This window comes from Triticum dicoccoides, chromosome 1B (genome assembly GCF_002162155.2).
Source record: "Triticum dicoccoides isolate Atlit2015 ecotype Zavitan chromosome 1B, WEW_v2.0, whole genome shotgun sequence".
Lineage (NCBI taxonomy): Eukaryota > Viridiplantae > Streptophyta > Magnoliopsida > Poales > Poaceae > Triticum > Triticum dicoccoides.
The window spans coordinates 694,936,318-694,963,279 of record NC_041381.1 but is presented as its reverse complement, the minus strand read 5'-3'; the positions used below and the strand labels follow the sequence as shown (position 1 = coordinate 694,963,279).

The 26,962-nt window shown below is 48.4% G+C and overlaps 1 pseudogene; it reads left to right on the top strand.

Annotated features, from left to right (window-relative positions):
* LOC119350984 overlaps positions 1-18,166 on the top strand; it is a 34,249-nt pseudogene extending 16,083 nt beyond the window's left edge.
* Positions 18,167-26,962: the final 8,796 nt, after the last annotated feature.

The following is a 26,962-nucleotide window of genomic DNA, read 5'->3' as shown; positions in this document are numbered from 1 at the left end:
CACTGTTGGAAATATGACCTAGAGGCAATAATAAAATGGTTATTATTATATTTCCTTGTTCATGATAATTGTCTATTGTTCATGCTAAAATTGTATTAACTCGAAACCGTAATACATGTGTGAATACATAGACCACAACATGTCCCTAGTGAGCCTCTAGTTGACTAGCTCGTTGATCAATAGATGGTTATGATTTCTGACCATGGACATTGGATGTCATTGATAATGGGATCACATCATTAGGAGAATGATGTGATGGACAAGACCCAATCCTAAGCATAGCACAAGATCGTGTAGTTCGATTGCTAAAAGCTTTTCTAATGTCAAGTATCATTTCCTTAGACCATGAGATTGTGCAACTCCCGGATACTGTAGGAATGCTTTGGGTGTGCCAAACGTCACAACGTAACTGGGTGGCTATAAAGGTGCACTACGGGTATCTCCGAAAATGTCTGTTGGGTTGGCATGAATCGAGACTGGGATTTGTCACTCCGTGTGACGGAGAGGTATCTCTGGGCCCACTCGGTAATGCATCATCATAATGAGCTCAATGTGACTAAGTAGTTAGTCACAGGATCATGCATTACGGAACGAGTAAAGTGACTTGCCGGTAACGAGATTGAACGAGGTATTGGGATACCGACGATCGAAACTCGGGCAAGTAACGTACCGATTGACAAAGGGAATTGTATACGGGATTGCTTGAATCCTCGACATCGTGGTTCATCCGATGAGATCATCGTGGAACATGTGGGAGCCAACATGGGTATCCAGATCCCGCTGTTGGTTATTGGCCGGCCAACGTCTCGGTCATGTCTGCATGGTTCCCGAACCCGTAGGGTCTACACACTTAAGGTTCGGTGACGCTAGAGTTGTTATGGGAAATAATATGTGGTTACTAAAGGTAGTTCGGAGTCTCGGATGTGATCCGGACATCACGAGGAGTTCCGGAATGGTCCGGCAATGAAGATTGATATATTTGACAAAGTGTATTGGAGTCCGGAAGTGTTCTGGGGGTACCAGGCTATGGCCAGCATGACCGAAAGGTGTTTCGGGAGCCCCGACAAGTGTTGGAGGGCCTCATGGGCCAAAGGGGAAGGGGCAAACCAGCCCACTAAGGGGTGGTGCGCCCCCCACACCCTTTCCCACGTTATTTGGGGAGGTGGGGTGCCTCCACCTGGCTTGGGAGGCAATCCTCCACCTGCTTGGCTTGGGGGGCAAGTCTCCCTAGGATTTTCCCTAGGGAGATCCAATCTGCTTGGCCGCCGCCCCCTAGGGGAAACCCTAGGGTGCCTCCCCCTTTCCCCTTGCCCCTATATATAGTGGAGGGGTGGGAGGGCAGCCGCACCTCTTCCCTGGCGCAGCCCCCTCCCTCCTCCAACACCTCCTCCTCCTCCGTAGTGCTTGGTGAAGCCCTGCCGGAGAACCACGAGCTCCATCGCCACCATGCCGTCGTGCTGATGGAGTTTTCCCTCAACTTCTCCTCTCCCCTTGCTGGATCAAGAAGGAGGAGACGTCCCCGGGCTGTACGTGTGTTGAACGCGAAGGCGCCGTCCATTCGGCGCTTAGATCGGAATCGGCCGCGATCTGAATCGCTGCGTGTACGACTCCACCAATCGCGTTCTTGTAACGCTTCCGCATCGCGATCTTCAAGGGTATGAAGATCAACTCATCCTCTCCCTCTCTTGTTGCTAGAATCTCCATAGATTGATCTTGGTGATGCGTAGAAAATTTTGAATTATTTCTATGTTCCCCAACATGGTCATCGTTGCAATTAGTAGCAAGTGATAAGGAAAGAGGGGTTCACATATAAATATATTATATTGGTCATCTTTTATGATTCTGAAGCACTCATTAAGTATGACATGCTAAAAGAGTTGATGTTGGACAAGGAAGACAACGTAATGGTTTATGTTTTCCAACATCTCAGTTAAAGTATATTGTCATTGACCTTCCAAACATGTTGAGCTTGCCTTTCCCCCCTCATGCTAGCCAAATTCCTCGCACCAAGTAGAGATACTACTTGTGCTTCCAAATATCCTTAAACCCAGTTTTGCCATGAGAGTCCACCATACCTACCTATGGATTGAGTAAGATCCTTCAAGTAAGTTGTCATCGGTGCAAGCAATAAAAATTGCTCTCTAAATATGTATGACTTATTAGTGCAGAGAAAATAAGCTTTGTACGAACTTGTTGTGGAAGTAATAAAAGCGACGGACTGCATAATAAAGGTCCACATACAAGGGGCAATATAAAGTGACGTTCTTTTGCATTAAGATTTTGTGCATCAACCCTAAACGCGCATGACAACCTCTGCTTTCCTCTGCGAAGGGCCTATATTTTACTTTATGTTTTTACTTTATGCTTGAGTCAAGGTGATCCTCACCTTTCCATTTTTATTTTTATTTTTTTTATCCTTTGGCAAGCTCCTCGTGTTTGAAAGATCATGATATATATATCCAATTGGATGTAAGTTGGCATAGGTTATTATTGTTGGCATCACCTAAAGGTGACTACGTTGGGAGGCAACACAATAAGCCCCTATCTTTCTCAGTGTCCGGCTGAAACTCTATAACCACAAGTACTGCGTGAGTGTTAGCAATTATAGGAGACTACAAGATAGTTGAGAGTGTGAGCTTGCTGAAAAGCTCTATTATTGACTCTTTCTGATGTTACGATAAATTGCAATTGCTTCAATGACTGAGATTATGGTTTGTTAGTTCTCAATAAAGTTTGTGAGCCATACTTGACATTGTGAATTGCTTGTTACTTGAGCATAGGAAATCATATGACAAAATCTATATATGTTGCTGTTATTAGAATGATCATGATGCCCTCATGTCCGTATTTTATTTTTATCGACACCTCTATCTCTAAACATGTGGACATATTTTTCGATTTCGGCTTCCGCTTGAGGACAAGCGAGGTCTAAGCTTGGGGGAGTTGATACGTCCATTTTGCATCATGCTTTTATATCAATATTTATTGCATTATGGGCTGTTATTACACATTATATCTCAATACTTATGGCTATTATCTCTTATTTTACAAGGTTTACCATGAAGAGGGGGAATGCCGGCAGCTGGAATTCTGGCTGGAAAAGGAGCAAACATTGGAAACCTATTCTACACAGCTCCAAAAGTCCTCAGACTCCATGAAACAACTTTTTGGATTTAATAACAATTTCTGAGCGAAAGAAATAGACCAGGGGGCCCACACCCTGTCCAGGAGACAAGGGGCGCGCCGCCCCTATAGGGCGCGCCCCCTATATCCTGGGCCCCTTGGTGGGCCTCCAGCGTCCATCTTCTGCTATATCATCACTTTTACCCTGGAAAAAAATCATGGGCAAGCTTACAGGACGAAACTCCGCCACCACGAGGCGGAACCTTGGCGGAATCAATCTAGGGCTCTGGCGGAGCTGTTCTGCCGGGGACACTTCCCTCCGGGAGGGGGAAATCATCACCAACGTCATCACCAACGATCCTCTCATCGGGATGGGGTCAATCTCCATCAAAATCTTCACCAGGACCATCTCCTCTCAAAACCCTAGTTCATCTCTTGTATCCAATCTTGTATCAAAACCACAAATTGGTACCTGTGGGTTGCTAGTAGTGTTGATTACTCCTTGTAGTTGATGCTAATTGGTTTACTTGGTGGAAGATCATATGTTCAGATCCTTTATGCATATTATTACTCCTCTGATTATGAACATGAATATTCTTTGTGAGTAGTTACGTTTGTTCCTGAGGACATGGGTGAAGTCTTGCTATTGGTAGTCATGTGAATTTGGTATTCGTTCGATATTTTGATGAGATGTATGTTGTATTTTCCTCTAGTGGTGGTATGTGAACGTCGACTACATGACACTTCACCATTATTTGGGCCTAGAGGAAGGCATGAGGAAGTAATAAGTAGATGATGGGTTGCTAGAGTGACAGAAGCTTAAACCCTAGTTTATGCGTTGCTTCGTTAGGGGCTGATATGGATCCATATGTTTAATGGTGTGGTTAGGTTTACCTTAATACTTCTTTTCTAGTTGCGGATGCTTGCAATAGGGGTTAATCATAATTGGGATGCTTGTCCAAGTTAGGTCAGTAGCCAAGTACCGGTAAACCCACATATCAAATTATCAAAGTACCGAATGCGAATCGTATGAACGTGATGAAAACTAGCTTGACGATAATTCCCAATGTGTCCTCGGGAGCTCCTTTATCATTATTAGAAATTGTCCAGGCTTATCCTTTGATACATAAAGGATTGGGCCACCTTCCTGCACTTTATTTACTTTATTTACTTGTTACTCGTTACTATTTATCTTATCACAAAACTATCTATCACCTACAATTTCAGTGCTTGCAGAGAAAACCTTACTGAAAACTGCTTATCATTTCCTTCTGCTCCTCGTTGGCTTCGACACTCTTACTTATCGAAAGGACTACGATAGATCCCCTACACTTGTGGGTCATCAGAGTCCTGCCCCCACCTCTGTTGGTAGACATTCTTATTATGTGAGCTTCATTGATGACTATAGCAAGTATACGTGGATATATCTTATTAAGAAATGTGCTGATGTGTTTCAAGTTTTCCACAATTTCCAAGCCCTTGTTGAACATAAATTTGATAGCAAAACAATTTCTGTGCAATAAGATTGGGGTGGTGAGTTTGAGAAATTGAATTCTTTCTTTCAGAAGATAGGTATCTCTCACCATGTCTCTTGTCCACATGCTCACCAAAAAAATGGTTCTGCTGAAAGCAAGCATAGACACATTGTCGAAGTAGGTCTCGCTATTTTAGCTTCTGCTTCTATGCCACTCAAATTTTGGGACGAAGCTTTTCTCACTTCCGTACATCTCATTAACATGTGGCTCGGTCGTACTATCTTCACTGAAATCCCCACTAAACGCCTCCTTCATGTCACACCAGATTACACCACTCTTCGAGTCTTTGGGTGTGCATGTTGGCCAAATCTTCGTCCCTATAACACTCGTAAGCTCAGTTTTTATTCTAAGCAATGTGTTTTCCTTGTGTATAGTGCTCAACATAAGGGCGTCAAGTGTTAGAATGTTTCCACCGGGCGTGTTTATATCTCACGTGACGTCGTTTTTGATGAAACTCAATTTCCCTTTGAAAAACTTCATTCAAATGCCGGCGCTCTACTCTGAAAGGAAATTCTTCTCCTTCCCCCTCATCTCTCCGGCGTTCCGTGTGAGGGTGTTGATAATTGTACAAACCCAACTTTGACTAATATCTCTCCTGCTGCATCTGAGTTTTTATGTTGCAGAAACAAACGTGACAGAACACAGTGCAGAAAATAATGTACCAGAAGGTACAGAAGAGGACAAAAGCGATAAGGGGGGTCTCCCTCGGGATTGGAGCCCCTGACTGCGTTAGGGCCGACCATATCCCCCTCGGGATCAGCGCCCCACCTGGTGGGATCGAGCAGCCCGCCCTCCACTCCGCGCCAACCTCGCTCCGCCACGTCGCGCTCCTTCCCCGAGTTGGCCAACCCGGGCGTGACGCACCAATTAGAGGCAGGGGACCAACCGACCGGGCGGTATGCGTCGGCCCCGCAAGTCTACTCTGGATGAGCCCCTGCGGCTACGTTAGCCGGGCCAGACGCGGCCGAATTTCTTGTTTTGACCCTTTTTGGAAAGTATTTCAGGATCTGACCCCTGTTTGAATTTTTTTCGAGATTTGACCCTTTTGCCTACCGCCAGGGCCTCTGGCGGTAGGGTCAGATAGCCTACCGCCACGGCCCATGGCGGTAGGAAACTTATCCACGTCAGCGCGCGGAGACGGCGCCGTCCCCCTCCATCGCACCCTACCGCCAGGGGCCCTGGCGGTAGGCTGTCTAACCATACCGCCAGGGGCCCTGGCGGTAGGGTCCGGGCAGTTATTTGCCCCGAAACCCCCCGCGCCCCTGCCCATCTCCCTACCCCTCCCCTCCCCCCTGTCGGCAGTTCATCCTTTTCTCCCCCAAGTCGCCCCTCTCTCCCTCTCTCATCTCCTCCACTCCCCCCTTGGATCTTCACCGATTCTTCGCCGTTTTGGCGGATCGAGATGGCCCCGAGGAGAGAACCTCCGATCCCTCCAATTAGTTTTTGCAAACTTACTACCGATTCGACACATTATTTGCTTGAAATCCCTCATGTTTTTGAACTTAGATTGATTTTTTTTCACCTAAGATTGATTGTAGTTGTAGTTCTTAGTTCTTTAGTAAGTAGTGGTATTGGATATGTACTCTAATCAATAGTTCATATGTTAGTGTGAAGATGAACCCTAGTTCATAATTTTTTTTGTTAAAAAAATTATGATGTAATGTTGATAAAGGGATGAACCCTAGTTTGATGATGCATGTGATATGATGATATGATCTAGTGTGAAGATGAACCCTAGTTTGATGATGCATGTTGATATGATGATATGAAGATGTTGTTTGGAAAATTTTGTTTAAAAATATGAAGCTATGATGTATGTTGGAGGTTTTTTTTGATATGATGCATGTTGATATGATTTGATCCATCATATGTAGTAGATGTTGTTGGAGGAATATGCTTAAAATTTTATCTTGATATGATTTGAGTTCATTGTTTGTTTATGTATGCTTATGCTTATGGTGCTTTTGTTTATGAAACTCTATTAAGGCGGCCACCTCTTGCAGACAACATCGGCCCACAGTACTGCATGCTGGACTGGGCATTCGATAAGGGTCATCGTGCCCATTTCATAGAGAACGGAGAGGTAAGTGATATGAAAGAAATTTTGATCAAAGTTCTTGGATTGATGAAAATGATTTCCTAACTTTTTGGCGTACACTTTTTGACAGACGCTCCAGCCACTGCGCATGAGGGGTCACGGGGTTCATGGGCATATGGACTACGACGAGCGCTACGCGCCGTTCTTCAAGAGAGCCCGTCTGTTGGGTTTCGTGCTGCAGTTCAAGCGTCAGCCGCCGACGCTTGTCCACGCAGCTCTCACAGCTCTGATTGACCGTTGGAGACCGAAGACCCATTCTTTCCATCTGCCATGTGGGGAGATGACGGTGACTGTCGGTGTCAAAGCCGGCGGATCTCGGGTAGGGGGTCCCGAACTGTGCGTCTAGGCGGATGGTAACAGGAGACAAGGGACACGATGTTTACCCAGGTTTGGGCCCTCTTGATGGAGGTAAAACCCTACGTCCTGCTTGATTGATATTGATATTGTGGATGTTTACAAGAGTGGATCTACCACGAGATCAAGGAGGCTAAACCCTAGAAGCTAGCCTATGGTATGATTGTAAGGGTTGTTGTGATTGTTGTCCTACGGACTAAAGCCATCCGGTTTATATAGACACCGGAGAGGGCTAGGGTTACATAGAGTCGGTTACAATGGTAGGAGATCTACATATCCGTATCGCCAAGCTTGCCTTCCACGCCAAGGAAAGTCCCATCCGGACACGGGGGGAAGTCATCAATCTTGTATCTTCATAGTCTTGGAGTCCGGTCGATGACGATAGTCCGGCAAATGATAGTCCAGCTGATGATGGTAGTCCGGCTATCCGGACACCCCCTAATCCAGGACTCCCTCAGTAGCCCCTGAACCAGGCTTCAATGACGATAAGTCCGGCGTGTATATTGCTTGGCATTGCAAGGCGGGTTCCTCCTCCAAATGATAGAAGATTGTGAACACCAGGATAGTGTCCGGCTCTGCAAAATAAATTCCACATTCCACCGTAGAGAGAATAATAATATATACACAAGTTCAATCTGCTGACGTTTTCTGTGGCATGACGTCACACCACTACCAAGCCATTACTCGAATTGTTTTTTACTTTACCACCTCAGCGCATTTAGCGAAGCGGTTTCCTTGGCACATCTTGTCGAAGCAGAGATCGTGTTTCCCCTTAATCCGGGATTCTCATCAATACGGGCATGGGTAACCCAACCGCATCATTGATGGTGACGCTTGGGAGATAAGCGAGTTTTACCAGGCCGGTGGGGGACGCGTGAGATTTCGCCCGCCCATATAAGGGATAAGGATTCACCTTCTCACCTACGCCTTCTTCCTCCTTTGCTTATCCATCTCCGCGCACTCGAGCTCTAGCGCCCAAGTTCACGCATCTCATCTCAACCTTCTCCGACCATGTTCGGAGCGGGAGGTAAATGGTTGGCCTCCACCGTTAAGGAGGAGCAAATCGCCAAACTCAGCGGCGTCGGATACCTCTCCGGCGACATCGCGCACCGGCTGCCCGACGAGGGGCAGCTCATCCCCACCCCCAGGCCCCATGAGAGGGTTGTCTTTCTTTCCCACTTCCTCCGCGGACTGGGCTTTCCACTTCACCCCTTTGTCCGGGGGCTCATGTTCTACTACGGCCTGGATTTTCATGATCTGGCGCCGAACTTCATCCTCAACATCTCGGCGTTTATCGTCGTGTGCGAGGCCTTCCTCTGCATCCAGCCCCACTTCGTCTTGTGGCTCAAGACCTTCAATGTCAAGCCGAATGTAGTGAAGGGCATTCAAGTGGAGTGCGGAGGCGCCATGTTGGGCAAGATGCCCAACGTCCTTTGGTTTGAAGGGGCCTTCGTGGAATCCGTCAAGGGGTGGGAATCGGGGTGGTTCTACATCACCGAGCCGCGCGACCCTAAATGGGCGGCGGCCCCCGAGTTTAGATCTGGTATCCCCACGCAGCTCACCTCCTGGAAAGAGAAGGGCTTGCTGTGGGGCAGTTTGAAGGAGCTGACGGGACTCCAGACCTGTATCAAGAAGCTGGTGAAGAAGCTCAGGCTGGTTAACGTGGTCCAAGTCATGCTCGTCCACCGGATTCTCCCATGCCAAGAGCGGGCATTCGATCTATGGGAGTTCGATCCGGAACAGCACCAGGCGCTGAACAAGCTCTTCGACACAACGTACGAAGGCGCCTGGAAGGTGCTGTTCAAGGGCGCCGAAGCCCCCGCATCCGCGACGGAAGATCACGGATTTCGCTCGCAGCGCCAGGCTGACGAGGTAAGTGATTCTACCCCTTTACGGGACACTTGTTTTTCATAGTTTGACTCTATGCGGGTTTTAATTCCCCCTTTTCCTTTGACAGGACTGGATGAAGAAGGCAGAGCAGATTACCTGTCCGGCTCCTTTGCCAGAAACTCCAGTAGACGCTCGTCTAGCGAGGCTGCTGGTTCCGGCACCGCACGTGGTGCTGGAGAAGAAGGCCAAGAAGGAGGCCACGGGTGCTCGAAAGAGTGCCCGTTTTCAGGTGTCCGACGACTCCGGGGCTGACTCCTCCCTTGAAAATGAGGAGGAGGAAGAGGACTCTCTCCCAGAGGAGGGAGAGAGGAAGAGGAAGGCTTCCCCAACTGGGGAGGCCGGAGGGTCCAAGAGGGGAAGGACTATTCCCCCGGACAGCTCTGCCAACATCAACGTTGGCGAGGAAGAATGGCCTTCAAGGGCCAGGCCTCCGGCGAGATCGTAAGTATCCGGATTCCTGAATGATTTATAATTTATTTTTCTGCGTCACATAGTGTCATTCTAACGCCGCATGCTACCTGTAGTCCGGCTAGTGATGATCTCCCCGCTTCATCGAGCGGGTCGTTGGCTTCGTCGGATGTAGACTCCATCCCGACCGCCTCCACCCCTCGCAACGCTGAAGACGCCGAGGTGGGATCCCCAGAGGGGACCCACTAGGGGGAGGCTCCGGGGGCGCCACAAGGCGCCCTCCCGGACTTCGCGCCGGACTCCACAACGGAACCCGCAGTGGTTTCGGAGTCCGGCAGGCGGTCCCTTCGATCGAAGGGCAAGACCGTGATGCCAGCGGCTTCCATCCAACCGGAGGCGCCGGGCAATTGTTGGAGGCGCTGCAGAGCGCTTCCATCGAGGAAGAACACCGCACTATTATGAGTGCGGTGATTCAGAAGGTGCAGCTCGCCAAAGGCGGGCTGACCGAAGCCTGCAATAGCCTTCTATTAGGCTTTGAGGTAAGAAGTTAAAAATATGCAATATAATACCGCATAGACAGTAGCCCCTGATGCTCGGTTCGGTGTTCGGAAAGAAAAGCCGGACTGAGGATCTTAAAAAAGATATACGCAGGGTTGCTAAAAAATTATGTCAATATGGGTTGCAGGCTGCGCTGCTGACCTCTGCCGCACTGACTGCGGAGGTCGGTGCGTTGAAGCAGGAGCTTGAGCGGTCCGGGCAAGAGCTCGGCCGCGCCAGGAAGCAGCTCCAAGACAAAGAAGGTGAGTAACACCACTTTGAATTTGTACCTTACAGAAAAGGATTTAGGTTGCGACAAAAAATAACAAGGATAACATGGGTACTGCAGGGGCCACGAACGAGGTGGCGGCCCTGAAGGAGGCCGTGTCCGCGGCCGAACGCAATGCGGCCACGGAACGGGCAGAGCGAGAAAAACAAGAGGCGAGGGTGGCGGTGGTTCAGCAAGAGCTCCAGGCTCTCATGGGAAAGCATGAGAGTTTGGAGCGTGACTCAAAGACTCGAGAGTCCGAGCTTGCCTCGGCTCTCGAAAGTGCCAAAACCGCCAAGGCCGAGGCCCATAAGGCCCTTCAGGAGGTTGAATTGATGAAGAAGATAGCGGTGGGTAAGGCATTTTTCATGCAAAGCAAGCATGTGAATGTAAATTACGTGATACTTACCCGAATTCGGAGCTCTCCAGGGGCGTTTGCAGATCTGCCTCGCAGCGTGTCTGATGCCGCCGCATTCTACCGAGCCGAGGAGGGGAGCTCAACGGAGAAGGTCTTCTGGTCTCAGTATGCTGAGGCCGGCCATCCAGTGCCCCCTAGCGACCAGCTGAAGCAGCTGGTCGAGCTTCACAAGGTGGCCGAGCAGGCCATGAAGGGGCTCATAGTCCGGCTTTGGCCCGGAGAGGCCATGCCTGGGAGCTACTTCGGCCTCATGCGACGGCTGGTGGATGCGTGCCCCTGGGTGGAGGTGATCAAGCGCTCCGCCTGTATTGAAGGTGCTCGTCGGGCCCTTGCCCGCGCAAAGGTGCATTGGGGCAAGCTGGATGCGGAGAAGCTAATCACTGACGCGCCACCAGCGGGCATGGAGCATCGTACGCCCGAACTTTACTATAAGGCTGTCCTGAAGGGTGCCCGCAAGATTGCGGATGAGTGCCCCAGGGATGTAATTATTGAGTGAATTCGCAATGTGTTATCCTGTGCGCTGAAAACTTTGTTCATATGTGCTAAGCAACGCTTGTTTAATTTAAAATATTACCTTTTGTGCGGCCGTTTATTAAATCTGAGAGATGGCAAGTCGTCGGCTTCAGCCCCCATGCCACGAGTGCTGGGGTGTTCGGGATAAACTTGAGCACTCTTGTTCCCATTTTTGGGTCCATCTAGGGAGGCGCTCAACACAACGAACCAGGCAACCGGACTTATAGTGTTTGAACACTCTCACTTAGCCATAGAATTCTACAATTTTAAATTTCGGCAAAGCCCCTAGTATTCGGAAGACCGAATTGGGGCGCTATCCACGCCTTCATCGGACATAATCCGGAACTTCGCTCGAAGCGGCGTAGGTCTTTAAGGACCCGAAAGGACCTCTCGAACAGCGACCAGTCTCACGCCTTATCATGCCGGTCAGTTTTAGCTTTCTCCACTGAGGCGTTAACCCGGCTCAACTGGGGCGCAATCGCAGTGGTTCTCCCAGTGCTACCTTAGCCAATAGAACGGAAATGTAAGGTGACAAACATGGGAGCCGGGCAAACCCAACTATTGACCCAAGACATGATTCGGAGCCGATTCATATAATGCTATAAGTTCGGGGTGCCGCACTTGTGAAAGTGTGCGGACTTTATCACACCATAAAGCGGAGGACATAAGCCCCTGGTGTGTTTGGCCGTACCAAGATGCACGGGTGCAACATGTCGTAAATGAACATATATATATATATATAGTAATGCAATTAAAGGCAAAAAGTGCTGCATTTTATGCAAGGAGATATGCTATCAGTGCGGAATGATACAAATAGTGCGGAAAGCAAGGGATTGGACAAATTAAAGGCGTCTCCCTCCAGGGGTAGGCCGCGGAATGTTGTATTTTAAAAAATTTAATGCTCGTGATGGAGACCACCTGAGTGTTCATCGCGGCCTTAGTCCTTCCCTGGCTGTCGCATCATGAGTTCGGCCGGTTCACCGCCGGACTGAGTTCTGTATAAAAAAGAGAAAAATAAAACAAAAAAGAGCGACACACTTGGGAGCCCCTGGTGTGGTTGAACCGCACTCTGGGTCTGTTGCGGTGGTGCCCTTCCCCCTATGCCCATGGTATCTCCAGGGCGTAATTATGTACGCGGAGAGTTTGTCTTGCAGTTTTGCGAGGGCTGGGGTTGGGGCCGCATTGCTACGTGTGCACGGAACGTGCCAGGTGGTCTTGGTTGACGTTGCTCCGGGCGCGTTTGGTCGTGTCCGGTCGTTTAACGGCCGGACTCGAGAATTGCCTTAAAAGGCTGCTCTGTACTTCTGTCGCGAGAGCCGCTGTATGTTCCTCCGTTCGGAGGGAGCGCTCCGTGTTTCCATTGACCGTGATGACTCCACGAGGGCCTGGCATCTTGAGCTTAAGGTATGCATAATGCGGCACCGCGTTGAACTTTGCAAACGCGGTTCGTCCGAGCAGGGCGTGATAGCCGCTGCGGAACGGGACTATGTCGAAGATTAACTCCTCGCTTCGGAAATTATCCGGGGATCCGAAGACCACTTCCAGTGTAACTGATCCTATACAATTGGCCTCTACGCCTGGTATGACGCCTTTGAAGGTCGTCGTTGTAGGTTTAATCCTTGAAGGGTCTATGCCCATCTTGCGCACTGTATCCTGATAAAGCAGGTTCAGGCTACTGCCGCCGTCCATCGGGACTCTCGTGAGGTGAAATCCATCAACGATTGGGTCTAAAACCAATGCGGCGAATCCGCCATGGCGGATACTGGTCGGATGGTCTCTTCGATCGAAAGTGATCGGGCAAGAGGACCATGGGTTAAATTTTGGGGCGACTGGCTCCATTGCATATACGTCCCTTAGTGCACGCTTCCGCTCCCTCTTGGGAATATGCGTTGCGTATATCATGTTTACCGTCTGAACTTGAGGGGGGAATCCCTTTTGTCCTCTGTTGTTCGGCGGCCGGGTCTCTTCCTCGTCATCGCTGTGTAGCCCCTTGTCACTGTTTTTGGCGATTAATTTGCCTGCCTGCTTGAATACCCAACAATCTCTGTTGGTATGGTTAGCTGGCTTTTCGGGGGTTCCATGTATCTGACAAGAGCGGTCGAGTATTCGGTCCAGATTGGACGGGCCCGGAGTGGTTCTTTTGAATGGCTTCTTCCGTTGACCGGGTTTGGAGCCTCAGAATCCGGCGTTGACTGCCGTATCCTCATTGCTGTCGCCGTTAATGCGGTGTTTGTTTTTGTTTCGATGCAACCTGCCATTGCGGTCCTTAGTATTCGGACTGCCAGCGTTTTTGCTGAGGTTGTTACTGCGAGCGAGCCAGCTATCCTCTCCCGCACAGAAGCGGGTCATGAGGGATGTGAGGGCTGCCATAGATTTCGGCTTCTCCTGTCCCAGGTGCCGGGCCAGCCACTCGTCGCGGATGTTATGTTTGAAGGCAGCGAGTGCCTCTACATCCGGACAGTCGACGATTTGATTTTTCTTTGTTAAGAACCGTGTCCAGAATTGCCTGGCCGATTCGTCTGGCTGCTGGATTATGTGGCTTAGGTCACCTGCGTCTGGTGGTCGCACATACGTGCCCTGGAAGTTGTCGAGGAATGCGGCTTCCAGGTCTTCCCAGCATCCAATTGACTCTGCGGGCAGGCTATTAAGCCAATGCCGAGCTGGTCCTTTAAGCTTGAGCGGGAGATATTTGATGGCGTGAAGATCTTCGCCGCGGGCCATGTGTATATGGAGGAGGTAATCCTCAATCCAGACCGCGGGGTCTGTTGTGCCATCGTAGGATTCGATATTAACGGGTTTGAACCCTTCAGGGATTTGATGATCCATTACTTCGTCAGTGAAGCATAGTGGGTGTGCGGCGCCTCTGTATTGAGCAATATCACGACGTAGCTCGAGAGAGCGTTGTCTGCTGTGTTCGGCCCGGCCGGAGTAGTTGTATCCGGTGCGACGGTATTCGTCGTGGGTCGTGGGGCGTCCACGTGATCCATAGATAGATCTGGATTGTCTTGCCTTGTCCTCCAATATATCTCGCAAGTCCGGCGCGTTCCCCCGCGGCTTCTTGCTTTTAGAGCGATGCCGGGGTACGGTTTTGGTGGAGTGCTTACATGCCTCTCTATCGCGGCCACGAGGTGGTCGGTCTGCCGTATTGTGCGCTGGTGATGCTGCCTCCTCTAATCGGGGGAGCAACTTGCATTTTGGGTAACTTTTGGAGGGGCGTTCGAGTTCATACTCTTCGGCCGCGAGGACCTTGGTCCATCTGTCGGCCAGTAGGTCTTGATCAGCTTGAAGCTGTTGTTGCTTTTTCTTTAGGCTGTTTGCCGTGGCCATTAGCCTGCGTCTGAAACGCTCTTGTTCGATGGGATCCTCAGGCACGACGAATTCGTCGTCACCGAGGCTTGCCTCGTCTCCGGAGGGAGGTAAGTAATTTTCATCCTCGACCTCTTCGTCTGCCGCCCTCTCCTGAGGGCTTGCTTCTGCCTCCTCCTGCGCTGGATCGTGCTGGAGGGAGTTGTCTTCGGCACTTTCTGGGGTGTTATTATCTCCTGTGCCGGAATCTCCATTCTTGCTGTGGCGGGATTTAGAGCGGCACCGCTGACGTCGGCGCTTGGGCTGTTTCTTTAGGGAATCGGCCTCCGCTGCTTCTTCGCCATCCCCATCTTTTGGGGTGTCCACCACGTATATGTCGTATGACGAGGTGGTCTTCCAGTGTCCTGTAGGCACTGGTTCTTGGTAGTCTCCGGCATCGTCGTCCATACCGTCGATGTCTTCGGAGTCGTAGTCAAGTACGTCGGTTAAATCGTCGACGGTGGCTACGAAGTGGGTGGTGGGTGGGATCTGAATTTCTTCGTCATCCGCGTCCCAACCGTCCTGGCCGTAGTTCGGCCAGGGCTCTCCGGATAGCGAGAGATGCTTCAATGAGTTTATGATATCGCCGAAGGGCGAGTGCTGAAAGATGTCCGCAGCGGTGAATTCCATGATCGGCGCCCAATCGGATTCGACTGGCAGGGGCGCAGGAGGTTCGGTGTCCGGAAGGGAGTCCGGCACCTCGGAGTCATGGGCTTTACGTGGGACAAGGTAAGTGTTCGGCTCCATCGCCCTGGGAATTGCGGCTCCCGAGGCGGTGTCCAGCCATCCGTCCTCGATTCGAGCGATCGGCTCCGGACTATAAGTCGGAGCGGATCCGGGTGCGGCCTCCAAGGTGCTGTCCGGCGACAGAGTTAGGTCATGCCCATCGTGACAGCGCGGCGCTATCGGCTGTGGCTCAGATCCATCGAGGATCAAGTCCCCGTGGATATCGGCCGTGAAGTTTAAGCTTCCAAACCTGACCTGACGGCCAGGGGCGTAGCTTTCGATCTGCTCCAGATGGCCAAGGGAGTTGGCCCGCAGTACGAAGCCGCCGAATACGAAGATCTATCCGGGGAGAAAGGTCTCATCCAGGACTGCATCGTTGTTGATTGAAGAGGCCATCAAGCCTATTGGTGACGACACAGAGGAACTCTCAATGAAAGCACCAATGTCGGTGTCAAAACCGGCGGATCTCGGTAGGGGGTCCCGAACTGTGCGTCTAGGCGGATGGTAACAGGAGACAAGGGACACGATGTTTACCCAGGTTCGGGCCCTCTTGATGGAGGTAAAACCCTACGTCCTGCTTGATTGATATTGATATTGTGGATGTTTACAAGAGTGGATCTACCACGAGATCAAGGAGGCTAAACCCTAGAAGCTAGCCTATGGTATGATTGTAAGGGTTGTTGTGATTGTTGTCCTACGGACTAAAGCCATCCGGTTTATATAGACACCGGAGAGGGCTAGGGTTACATAGAGTCGGTTACAATGGTAGGAGATCTACATATCCGTATCGCCAAGCTTGCCTTCCACGCCAAGGAAAGTCCCATCCGGACACGGGGGGAAGTCTTCAATCTTGTATCTTCATAGTCTTGGAGTCTGGTCGATGACGATAGTCCGGCAAATGATAGTCCGGCTGATGATGGTAGTCCGGCTATCTGGACACCCCCTAATCCAGGACTCCCTCAGTGACCCTAGAGGACTGGGGGATGATTACTGCAATGCCGATCGAGGGTCATGCACTCACCGGTCGAGTGGAGAGGGCCAACTGGCGGGAGAGGGTCACCACCCTCATCGGTGATTGCCCCGGTGCCAAGAGTAACCGTACATCCGGTGTGCCGTTGATCTGGCTCTCGGAGCACCGGAAGACATGCCCCCAAGGCGCAGATGAGGCGACTGTGGAGTTGTACGCGAGGGCCTATCTGTGGTATATTCTCTTGGAGGTCGTGTTTCCAGACAGCTCCGGGAACTCTGCCAACTGGGCGTATCTGTTCTTCCTAGCGGACTGGGATGCAGGGTACAGTTGGGGGATAGCATCTCTCACCTACCTATACCGTTCGGTAAGAGAGTGTCTAATTGCGTACCTACCTACGAAAGTGTGTCCATGACATTTTCTTATATCTGATCCTCATTTGATGTTTTGCATCTTGATGACGCAACGCAGAGGACGGGAGACAAGTCCAATATGGGTGGCTTTGTCTGGGCCTTCTCCATTTGGATGTGGGAGCGGCTGCCGGTGGGGCGTCCGGAGAAGTTGCGAAGACGCCCATGGGAAGACTATGGCGAAGAAGGCGACGAGACTCGAAACCCCACCGTAGCTTACGAGTGGGACGTTGTCAAACTCTACATGGGCCTAAACAAGACTTCGTACAAGACCTACACCAACGAGTTGGACGCTTTGACGCATATGCAGGTATATGAACTCGCCCAACACCTTTCTCTTTGATTCCACTATTGACCGAGAGTGCGAACTTACCAAGGTATATGTAATATGTAATCTGGTGCCCGTATCGACAAGAACGAGAGTGGGACTTTGATCTGAACGTGATGTGCATAGAGGACCGTGGTCTCTGGCGGTGCATCGTGCCCATGATCTGTGTGTACGCCGTCGAGTGGCATTTGCCACAACGCGTGGCCACGCAGTTTGGGATTTATCAGCATACCCCACCGGGCCAGCCCACCGATACCGGCGGCCACGCGCTCCACCTGTGAGCTATTTGTTCTCCATGAGATTATCATGTTTCTTGTTGCTTATGATGATCTCATTGTGCTTATGATGATTCTTGTTGCTTATGCCTTGCAGGATGAGCCGGCAGAAGAATCAGTCGATCACAGACTGGGTAGAGGAGCATAAGACTCATGTGACGGAGTGGAACCGACGGAGGTACCATAAAGACGTGGAGAGGAGAGTGACTAACTGGGATGATTACCTGGGCCGACACATGAGGTGGTACAATGATGGCCAGAAGCACCGTCTTCGTCTCAGGCCTCGATGGACGGCGGAAGACATCGCGGAGCTGGAGTGGGCTGACCCCAATGAACAGGCATACCAGACCGGCATCAGAGACATGCACAGTGGATTTAGGGAGTTTGCACCCCTCATCAACAGAGTGGTAAGTTCGAACCGACAGTTGATTTTAAAATATTGTATTCGTCATCGTGACTGACTTATGCCGTTGCAGTCCGGTGAGCTAAACAGATGCATCTTCGATGCCTCAGATGCACTAGGTGATCTTCCCGGGAGCATAGAATCGGAGACCAGAGTCAGGGGGACGATGAAGGTACATTTTCAGCCTCCTCGGAACAGATGCATCTTTTTCACTTGCAGTCAGTCGGTCTGATACTTATTATGACCTTGCTTCATTGTGTGTGCAGAAGTTCGTGCAGCATTGTCGCAAGCTGGTAGGGCTGCTTGGGTGTGCTGGAGCTGGGTCAGTTGAAGCTTATCAGCCTGTAGCCACACAGGGTATCATCGGCTCATCGAGCCATGCTCCCTCGTCGTCTAGGTTGGTTGGGGGGAGGAGGAGGAGGAGGAGGCCACATATGAAGAAGCAAAGGAGCATGAGAGCAACGGGGAGGAGGAGTACGATGAAGATTATGGACCTCCAGCAACTCAAACGTCTCAAGCATCTCAGCTGCCGAAGAAGAAGGATTTGCTGAGTCCGGACCCTTTCCAGAGACCGGTTCCTCGACGGCCCAAGAAGAAGACCGAAGAGAGTCGTTCAAAGAGTAACGAGGACCGTACCTCCAAGAGGGGAAGGAGCAACTGATTATGCTCTTCGATAGTTGGCTCTTTTAGTTTGGTTGAACTTTTCTAGTGGTTATGAAACTACGTGGAACTATGTGTTTGCTATTTGTGGATCTATGTGTTTGCTATTTGTGAAACTATGTGGAACTCCGTTTACTAATTAGTTGAAGTTCCTTTGAAATGTTCTATGCACTTCAAATTTGTTAATGTGTATGTGATGCCCAAGTTTAATTGTTTGAGATCTGTGATATTGTTGTCATATTTGTGAAACTTGCTATAATATTACTGTCATATTGAATTTGAAAAGAAGCAAGCAAATGAACTTAAATTCATAAAACACAGGACCCTACCGCCAAGGACCCTGGCGGTAGGGTCAGACAGCCTACCGCCAGGGCCCTTCAATTCTTTGTTATAGAAACATTACACTGAAAAAACAGGACCCTACCGCCAGGTGCTTTGGCGGTAGGTTTGGACAGCCTACCGCCAGGCCTCCTGGCGGTAGGTACTTATCCACGTCAGCGCAGTCAAACGGCCGCCGTCCCCCTCCGTCGCACCCCTACTGCCATGGTCGTGGCGGTAGGCTATCTAACCCTACCGCCAGAGGCCCTGGCGGTAGCAAAAGGGTCAAATCTTGAAATTTTTAGCAACAGGGGTCAGATCCTGAAATACTTTCCAAAAAGGGTCAAAACACGAAATTCGGCCGCCAGACGCGGGATCAGCGCCAGATCCGCTCCATGCTCCCCGCCTGCACGGATCCTCTGCAACCGCTTTTGCTCCTCCCTCCATGTCCCCGACCACAAATGATCCCGCACTGCATGCCGGGTCTGCTCCCTCGGGATCGGCAGGATCTCCTCTGTAGCAGCCTGTCGCCTCGCCCGGATCTTCTATGGCTCCACCAACGCCACCCCGCACGCGGCTTCAGACAGGGATCATTTAGCCTGTCAATTACAAAACTAAATATTGTTTGGCTATTTCTTTTGATTCCACAGGTGAACCACGTAATGTTAATGATGCTCTTGTTGATCCTCTGTGGAAGCAGGCTATGGATGACGAGTTCCATGCTCTTCAGGAAAATCATACTTGGCACCTTGTTACGTATCATCCACGCAAGAATGTCATTGATTGCAAGTGGGTGTACCGCATCAAACGTCGGTATTATGGCACTATTGATCACTATAAAGCAAGGCTTGTTGCTAAGGGGTTTAAGCAGAGGTATGGACTTGACTATGAGGACACTTTCACTCATGTTGCTAAAGCTGCCACCATTCGTCTTGTTTTGTCCATTGTTGTGTCCAGAGGCTGGAGTCTGCGTCCGCTAGATGTGCAGAATATGTTCCTTCATGGCGTTCTGGAAGAGGACGTTTACATGAAACAACCTCCTGGGTTTGAGGATAAAAACAAACCATTCCATATCTGTCGGCTTGACAGATCCCTCTATGGTTTAAAGCAAGCTCCCAGAGCATGGTATTCCCGCTTGAGCTCCAAACTGCAAACACTTGGTTTCATTCCCTCCAAGTCAGACACATCCTTGTTCATTTATAATAAGTCACATACTATCATTTTTGTGCTTATTTATGTGGATGATATTATTGTTAGCAATTCCTATGATAAGGCTGTCACCGCTTTGTTGCAAGATTTGCACTCAGATTTTGCTCTCAAGGATCTAGGAGATCTTCACTTCTTTCTTGGTATTAAGGTAAAGAGAGACCATGAAGGTGGACTTCATCTTTCTCAGGAAAAATATGCAACTGGCCTTTTGAGCAAGGCTGTGATGCAAGGCTGTAAACCATCCCCAACTCGGCTTTCCAGTGTAGAAAAAATGACTCTTACAGAGGGTGTACTCTTGAGTCAAGAGGATGGCACCAAGTACAGAAGTCTGGATGGTGCACTTCAATACTTGACACTTACATGGCCTGATATTTTCTTTGCAGTCAACAAAGTCTGTCAGTTTCTTCATGCACCTACCTCAGCTCACTGGACTGCTGCTAAGCGTATTTTGTGACATGTAAAGAACACTTTAAGTGTTGGACTCACCTTCAACAAGTCCTCATCTAGTCTTGTTAGTGCTTTCTCTGACTCTGACTGGGCAGGATGCCTGGATTACAGGAGGTCCACGGGTGGTTTTGCAGTTTTCTTTGGATCTAATCTTATTTCTTGGTGTTCCAAGAAGCAAGCAACAGTATCACGATCTAGTACTGAGGCAAAGTACAAAGCACTGGCTAATGCAAACTGCAGAGATCATATGGGTTAAGTCCATGCTCAAGGAACTTGGAATATATGCTCAAACACCATGTCTTTGGTGTGACAATCTTGGTGCCACATATCTTTCTGCTAATCCTGTGTTTCATGCAAGGACTAAACACATTGAGATTGATTACCATTTTGTTAGAGAAAGGTTTGTGAGCGAGGAGTTGGAGATTCAATATATTCCTTCAAAAGACCAAGTTGTAGATAGGTTTACAAAGGCCTTGGCTACAAGACAATTTGAAGAGTTCAAACGTAATCTTAACTTAAGAAGTTCAGATTAGGAGTGTTAGACATGCAATATGTGGTATTGTGTGCTGTCACAATATACGTAAGAGTCCAAAATTTAGAAGAATTCTCAAGGCGCACATCATAAGATTATTACAATATCAACAAGCTTATTGGAAAAAGCGGTGCACCATAAGATGGGTCAAGTTCGGGGACGAGCCATCCAAATTTTTCCAGGCCTTGGCCTCTGAAAGGTATAGGAAGAACAACATTGCTACTCTAGCAACACCAGACGGCACTTTGGTGGAGGATCATGCAGGAAAAGAGTCTATAATCTTTCAAACGTTTAAAGAAAGGATGGGATCATCACGACCCTGCAATATGAAATTCAATCTAGCCAGAATCGTCAAGAAATGCAACGGACTCGATGAGCTGACCATTCCTTTTACAAATGATGAGATCGACAAAGTTGTTAGAGAAATGCCCACTGACAGAGCCTCTGGTCCGGACGGCTTTAATGGTTTATTCTTAAAACGATGCTGGCCAATCATCAAGAACGACTTTTATAACTTGTGCAATAAATTCCATAATGGGGAGCTCAATTTGGAAAGCATTAATGACGGTTTCATCACGCTCATCCCCAAAGTCGGCTCTCCTGAGTCTATCAATGACTATCGACCGATCACGCTTCTCAACTGTTGTCTCAAATTTGTCACAAAAATCTTGGCTAATAGACTTCAAAAAGTCATCCTCAAAATTGTGCAAAAGAATCAATATGGATTTCTTAAAGGACGGACTATACAAGACTGTCTCGCATGGGCTGACGAGTATATATATCAATGTCAATCTTCCAGAAATGAAATCATGCTTCTCAAGTTAGATTTTGCCAAAGCATTTGATACGATCGAACATGAGGCAATGATTGAAATTATGAAGAACATGGGATTCAACGACAAATGGCTGGGATGGATTCGATGCATCTTCTCCTCGGGCAAATCTTCGGTCCTTCTTAATGGCACTCCTAGTCGGCAATTCTACTGCAAATGTGGTGTAAGACAGTGGGACCCTCTCTCCCCCCTAATCTTTGTTCTTGCGGCCGACCTTTTGCAAGCTGCCATAAATGATGCTTTTGTGCGCAACTTGATTCATCTGCCATTCCCATCCCAACACCAAAATGATTATCCTGTAACTCAATACGCAGACGACACCATCTTGGTTATGCCCGCATGCACCCAACAAGCTAAAACCATCAAGGACATCTTAAATGACTATGCCACGTCCATTGGGTTGAAAATAAATTTTCATAAATCCACTCTCATCACAATGAATTGTGACCTGGCAAAAACTCAGGAAATAGCCAATATCTTCGGATGTGTCATTAGCAAGTTGCCGTTTACCTATTTGGGCCTTCCACTTGGAACTACACGTCGAACAATTATTGAGCTCATGCCGCTGGTTTGTTCCATGGAAATAAGACTAACTTCCACTCTAAACATGATATCCTATGATGGCAAATTATCCCTGCTCAACTCAGTAATCACTTCGTTGATCATTTTTGCTCTATGCACACTCAGATTGCCAACCAAGATCATTGAACTACTGGACAAGATTAGAAGGAAATGCTTGTGGACTAAAAAACCTGAGCATGGTGACAAATGCAACTCCGTTGCCGCCTGGAACATGGTCTGCCAACCCAAGGAATGCAGTGGCCTAGGTGTGATTGACCTAAGAACACAAGGAGCTGCCCTCTTACTCAAATACTTACATAAATTCTATAATAGGTGGGACATGCCTTGGGTCCAACTCATCTGGGATACATATTACTCTAACCGCATACCACACGCTTCAGACACGTGTGGATCGTTCTGGTGGCGTGATGTTGCAAAGCTAATGCCCATTTATAGGGGGATCTCCACTGTCCAAGTAGAAAATGGCAACAATGTTCTTTTCTGGAAAGACTCTTGGGCAGACAACATTACTGCTGATAGTTATCCTCACGCATTCTCTTACATCATCAATCAAGACATCTCGGTCAGAGATTTCTTGTCCACCATGGCACTGCGAGAGGCATTTCACCTTCCACTTTCAGAGCAAGCTCACGCTAAAGTTCAACAAATGCAATCTGACTTGGCCACGATTACCCTATCTGATGAGGCAGATGTTTGGATGTATGCATGGGGATCAAATCAATTCACAGCACATAAATACTATACATTCTACTTCAGAGATGTTCGAGCACATGAGGCCTTTGGTTGGATTTGGAAGTCAAGATCCACCATGAAAATTAAGGTTTTCGGGTGGTTGCTTTTGGCTGACCGTCTTAATACCAGGAATATGCTCAAACGACGACATTACAATATTGGTGAAGACCACAATTGTATTCTTTGTGGATTACAAATTGAGGAAACCTTGGAGCACTTGTTCTTCGAGTGCCGCTTCAGCATTGATTGTTGGGCAAGTCTGGGTCTCTCCTGGCCACAAGGAATGTCACGCCTTCATAATGTGGCTATGGCCAAACAACACTGGAATCGGTGTTTATTCATGGAGATGTTCTTGCTTGCGGCGTGGAGTTTATGGAAGGAACGCAACAATAAACACTTCAGGGGGATTGTTCCAACAAAAGTTTCTTGGTTGGACAAATTTAAGAAAGACTTCTCTCTCCTTACCTATAGGGCCAAGGAAAAGCATAAACATCTCATCCCTATCATCCTTTCCTCTGTAGTCTAGCTTTCTACCACACCCCAAATGGGGTGTTGACACATGTATAGACACCACTACTAGGAAAAGGCATGCTAGTGGCGCACCAGTTTTGCCTTCTAATGGCACACTACTGGTGCGCCACTAGCATCACGCCATTAGAATTAAATTCTAATGGCGCACCACCTGTGCGCCATTAGTATCTGGTGTTCTAATGGCGCACCATGTAGTGCGCCATTAGTATTGCCCACAGTGCGCCACTATTATCTGCTATATTAATAGCGCACCACATGGTAGTGCGCTATTAGTAACAATTTTTTTTAAAAAAAATCGTTTTTTCTTAATCTCAGGTCACTATTTCACATATGAGATATCCAACATATATATATAGAACAAGCATCCATATAACAATCATATCCAACACACAAGTTTCATCATATATACATACATAGCCAACACATAGTTCCATTGTTACATATTACAAAAGTTTCACATTGTTCGTCCAACACCGTTATCCATCAATTCACAAAAGTTTCACATTGATACAAAATAAAAACACAAATGGAAAAGAAGCACTCCATCCATGCAAGCTTTCATGAATTAAATCAAATCTGCAAAATGATAAACAAGAAGTTAGAAGAAGAAGAAGAAGAAGAAGAGAAGAAGAAGAAGAATACTAGAAGAAGAAGAAGAAGAAGAAGAAGAAGAATAAGAAGAAGACTATAAGCTTATTATGTAAACTTGATCATTTTGTGCTAACATAAGTAATTTTGGAGCTAACCTATAGGAAACTAAGCATATAAGCTCTAAGTTAGCATATTAGAGCCAACTTAGGTAAAATGAAGCTAACCTATAGGAAACTAAGCATATTAGAGATAACATAGGTAACTAAGTATATATATATATATATCATTTTGGAGATCTGACATACCTGACATAGTTCAGTTCTCATTGTTCTTCACCTTCTCCTTCCTCAGCCTGATGCGCCAAGAGCGGCGAGGCGGTGGAGGCAGTGGAGGCAGTGGGATGTAGTCTTCTACCACAATTGGCGTGGTCATGTCGCCCAGCTGTGGGATCGCCGGCACCACCACCGGTGCGTGGTCATTGTCAGGCACCACCACCATCGCGAGGTCACCTTCAGGCAGGACGGGCACGACCATCGCTAGGTCATCCTCAGCCACCTCCATCTCTTGCCCATGGTCAGCCACCACCATCTCTTGCCCATGGTCAGCCACCACCATCTCTTGCCCTTGGTCAGCCACCACCAGCGCTAGGTCATCCTCAGCCTGATGCCCATCGTCATCCTGCAGCTCCTCATCCCCACTCTGCTCCTCTTCTCCCGCACTCCAGTCCGGATCATCCTTCTTGTTGTCTTTGCTGGTGCCAGAATCACTGCTGCTATCGCTAAAGCCAGAATCGTTGTTGCTTTTGCTACAGCCATAGTCGCTACTGCTTTGGCTGTAGCTAGTGTCGCTGCTGCTGCTCCCATTGCCTGTCCAAATGCAACAATGACCGTTAACAATCGATGTGAGACAAAGTCAAATGTAGAGGAATAAGAAGAGGCAGAACGTACTGGCATCATCATCGTCAGCGTAGCGCATGCGACACATAGTCGCGTTGAACACCTTCATGATGAGCATGGTGGCGTCGTCGTCGTACCTGAAGAGAAGGAAGTACCCTAGCTGCATGTCGTAGGCACGGTAGAACTTCTCCCACCCACGATACAAGTACATGTGGCCCTCCTTGATCACCAACTCCACATCCCACAACCTGTGAAACCCGTTGCCGGCCTGTCGCAGCTTCACATTATTTGGCGGATCTTCACCCAGCATGTTCATAAAACTGTCAGGCAGCCTCTGCAGTTTGGGACAATGAGTGATGTAGCAAACAACAGATATCATAATGAGATGGGTGAAGGGGAGATCTCTCGTTTTATATACCTGCGTCATGGATGATACTGAAGTCCCAAGTATGATACTGAAGAACTCGGAAGCATCCAACTCGTACTGCGGTGTGGCAGAGCGGCGGTGGCTGCTTCCCCCCATCTCTGTTAAGCAGCAGAAGAGACCAATTAGTACCCTTACAACAGATCATAAAACATGCATGATAACATGCTGTACTGAAAGTCCAATTGTACTGGACTATAAATTAGGGTAACAATGACACAGAAGATGGGAGCACCTAGTACACATTAGCAAAACAAAAAGGTACCACGCTTAAAAGGAAAGACCACTTGGCTCTATTGCCATCTATGGTTTAATGCAGCAAGAATAAAGGGGCAGTTGATCCTACTTAACTAAGTACTAAGATACCCCAGCCCATGCATTAGTCTCAAGTACCCTATATGTCCTATTTTTAGCAAAGTCATGCTAAAATTCACGGAAAATTTCAGCATGACCTTTGCTGAAAATAGGACATATGGAGTATCCGAATTTGCCGGAACGGAAGTTAATCGACATTCCGGCAAACTCAAGGGCCTCTCGGGGTACCTGCAAATTCATCACGACACAATGGTCGGAGACAAAACCCAGCAAAATAGCACCACAATGTGCCTCTACTTTCATATGGATGAAAAGGCTTTCTCCCCATTCCTTGCTTCTCCAACTAAATAAGCAAGCAAAGCAGAGTAGCAAACAAGCAATGCAATAGGTAGATAATATCACAAGTAGTCCAGTGACTACTGACAACACAACTAGCAGCAGCACATCACCAGCACAATTAATGAATTAAAGCTTTAAACACTTGCTAAATAGTTATAGCAGCACATCACAAGTAAGTACTAAGTAAACATCAGTTCAGCAACACAACACAACTAACTAGCAGCAGCAGAGCATAAAACAACACACTATGTATAGCAGCAAGCAACATAATTTGACCTAAATCAAGTGGTTTAGGTCAACCGATGGAATGCGGCGGCGTCAAGTGAGTGGGACACCATGAGTCAGGGTTTTTCTGGGAAAGTGGTGTCTGCCAAGTTACTGCACAAACATACAAGCATAGTCACTACTCCACTATTCCACTATAAAGTACTACATAGAAGAGAGATTAGGCAGTTAACCGCAGAATTATGTATACCGAATCTTTCAAATGCAATCAAAAGCATATGAATTTATAATATGTCAAAATAGATACATACCAGCAGATCCTGAGTCCAGACACTGCACTGCGTCAGTCCATTGCTCCAATCTCAATGGAGGGCAACAACTGAGATGAAAGCCTGAGTGTAGCCACACCTTTTCGCTTCAGAATGTATGTATGCTCCAAAAGTTGCTCCTCCTAATGAACTGAAGAAAAAGAACTGAATCAAGACAATTATGAGTTTATGAGAAGTAGAGAAAATATTGTTGTGTGGCAGTAAAGCACCTAATTTGACCTAAATTAGAGAGGGATTTGACCTAAACCTAGCAATAGAGAGAAGAAGAGGGCATGGCCGGGAGGGAGGAGAGGAGGAAGAGAGGAGAAGAGAGGCAGAGGGAGGAGGGTTACCTGACCACGATGAGGTGGTGGCCGGAGCGGAGACGACGGAGGGCGGAGACGGCGAGCTTGGGGGAGGCGG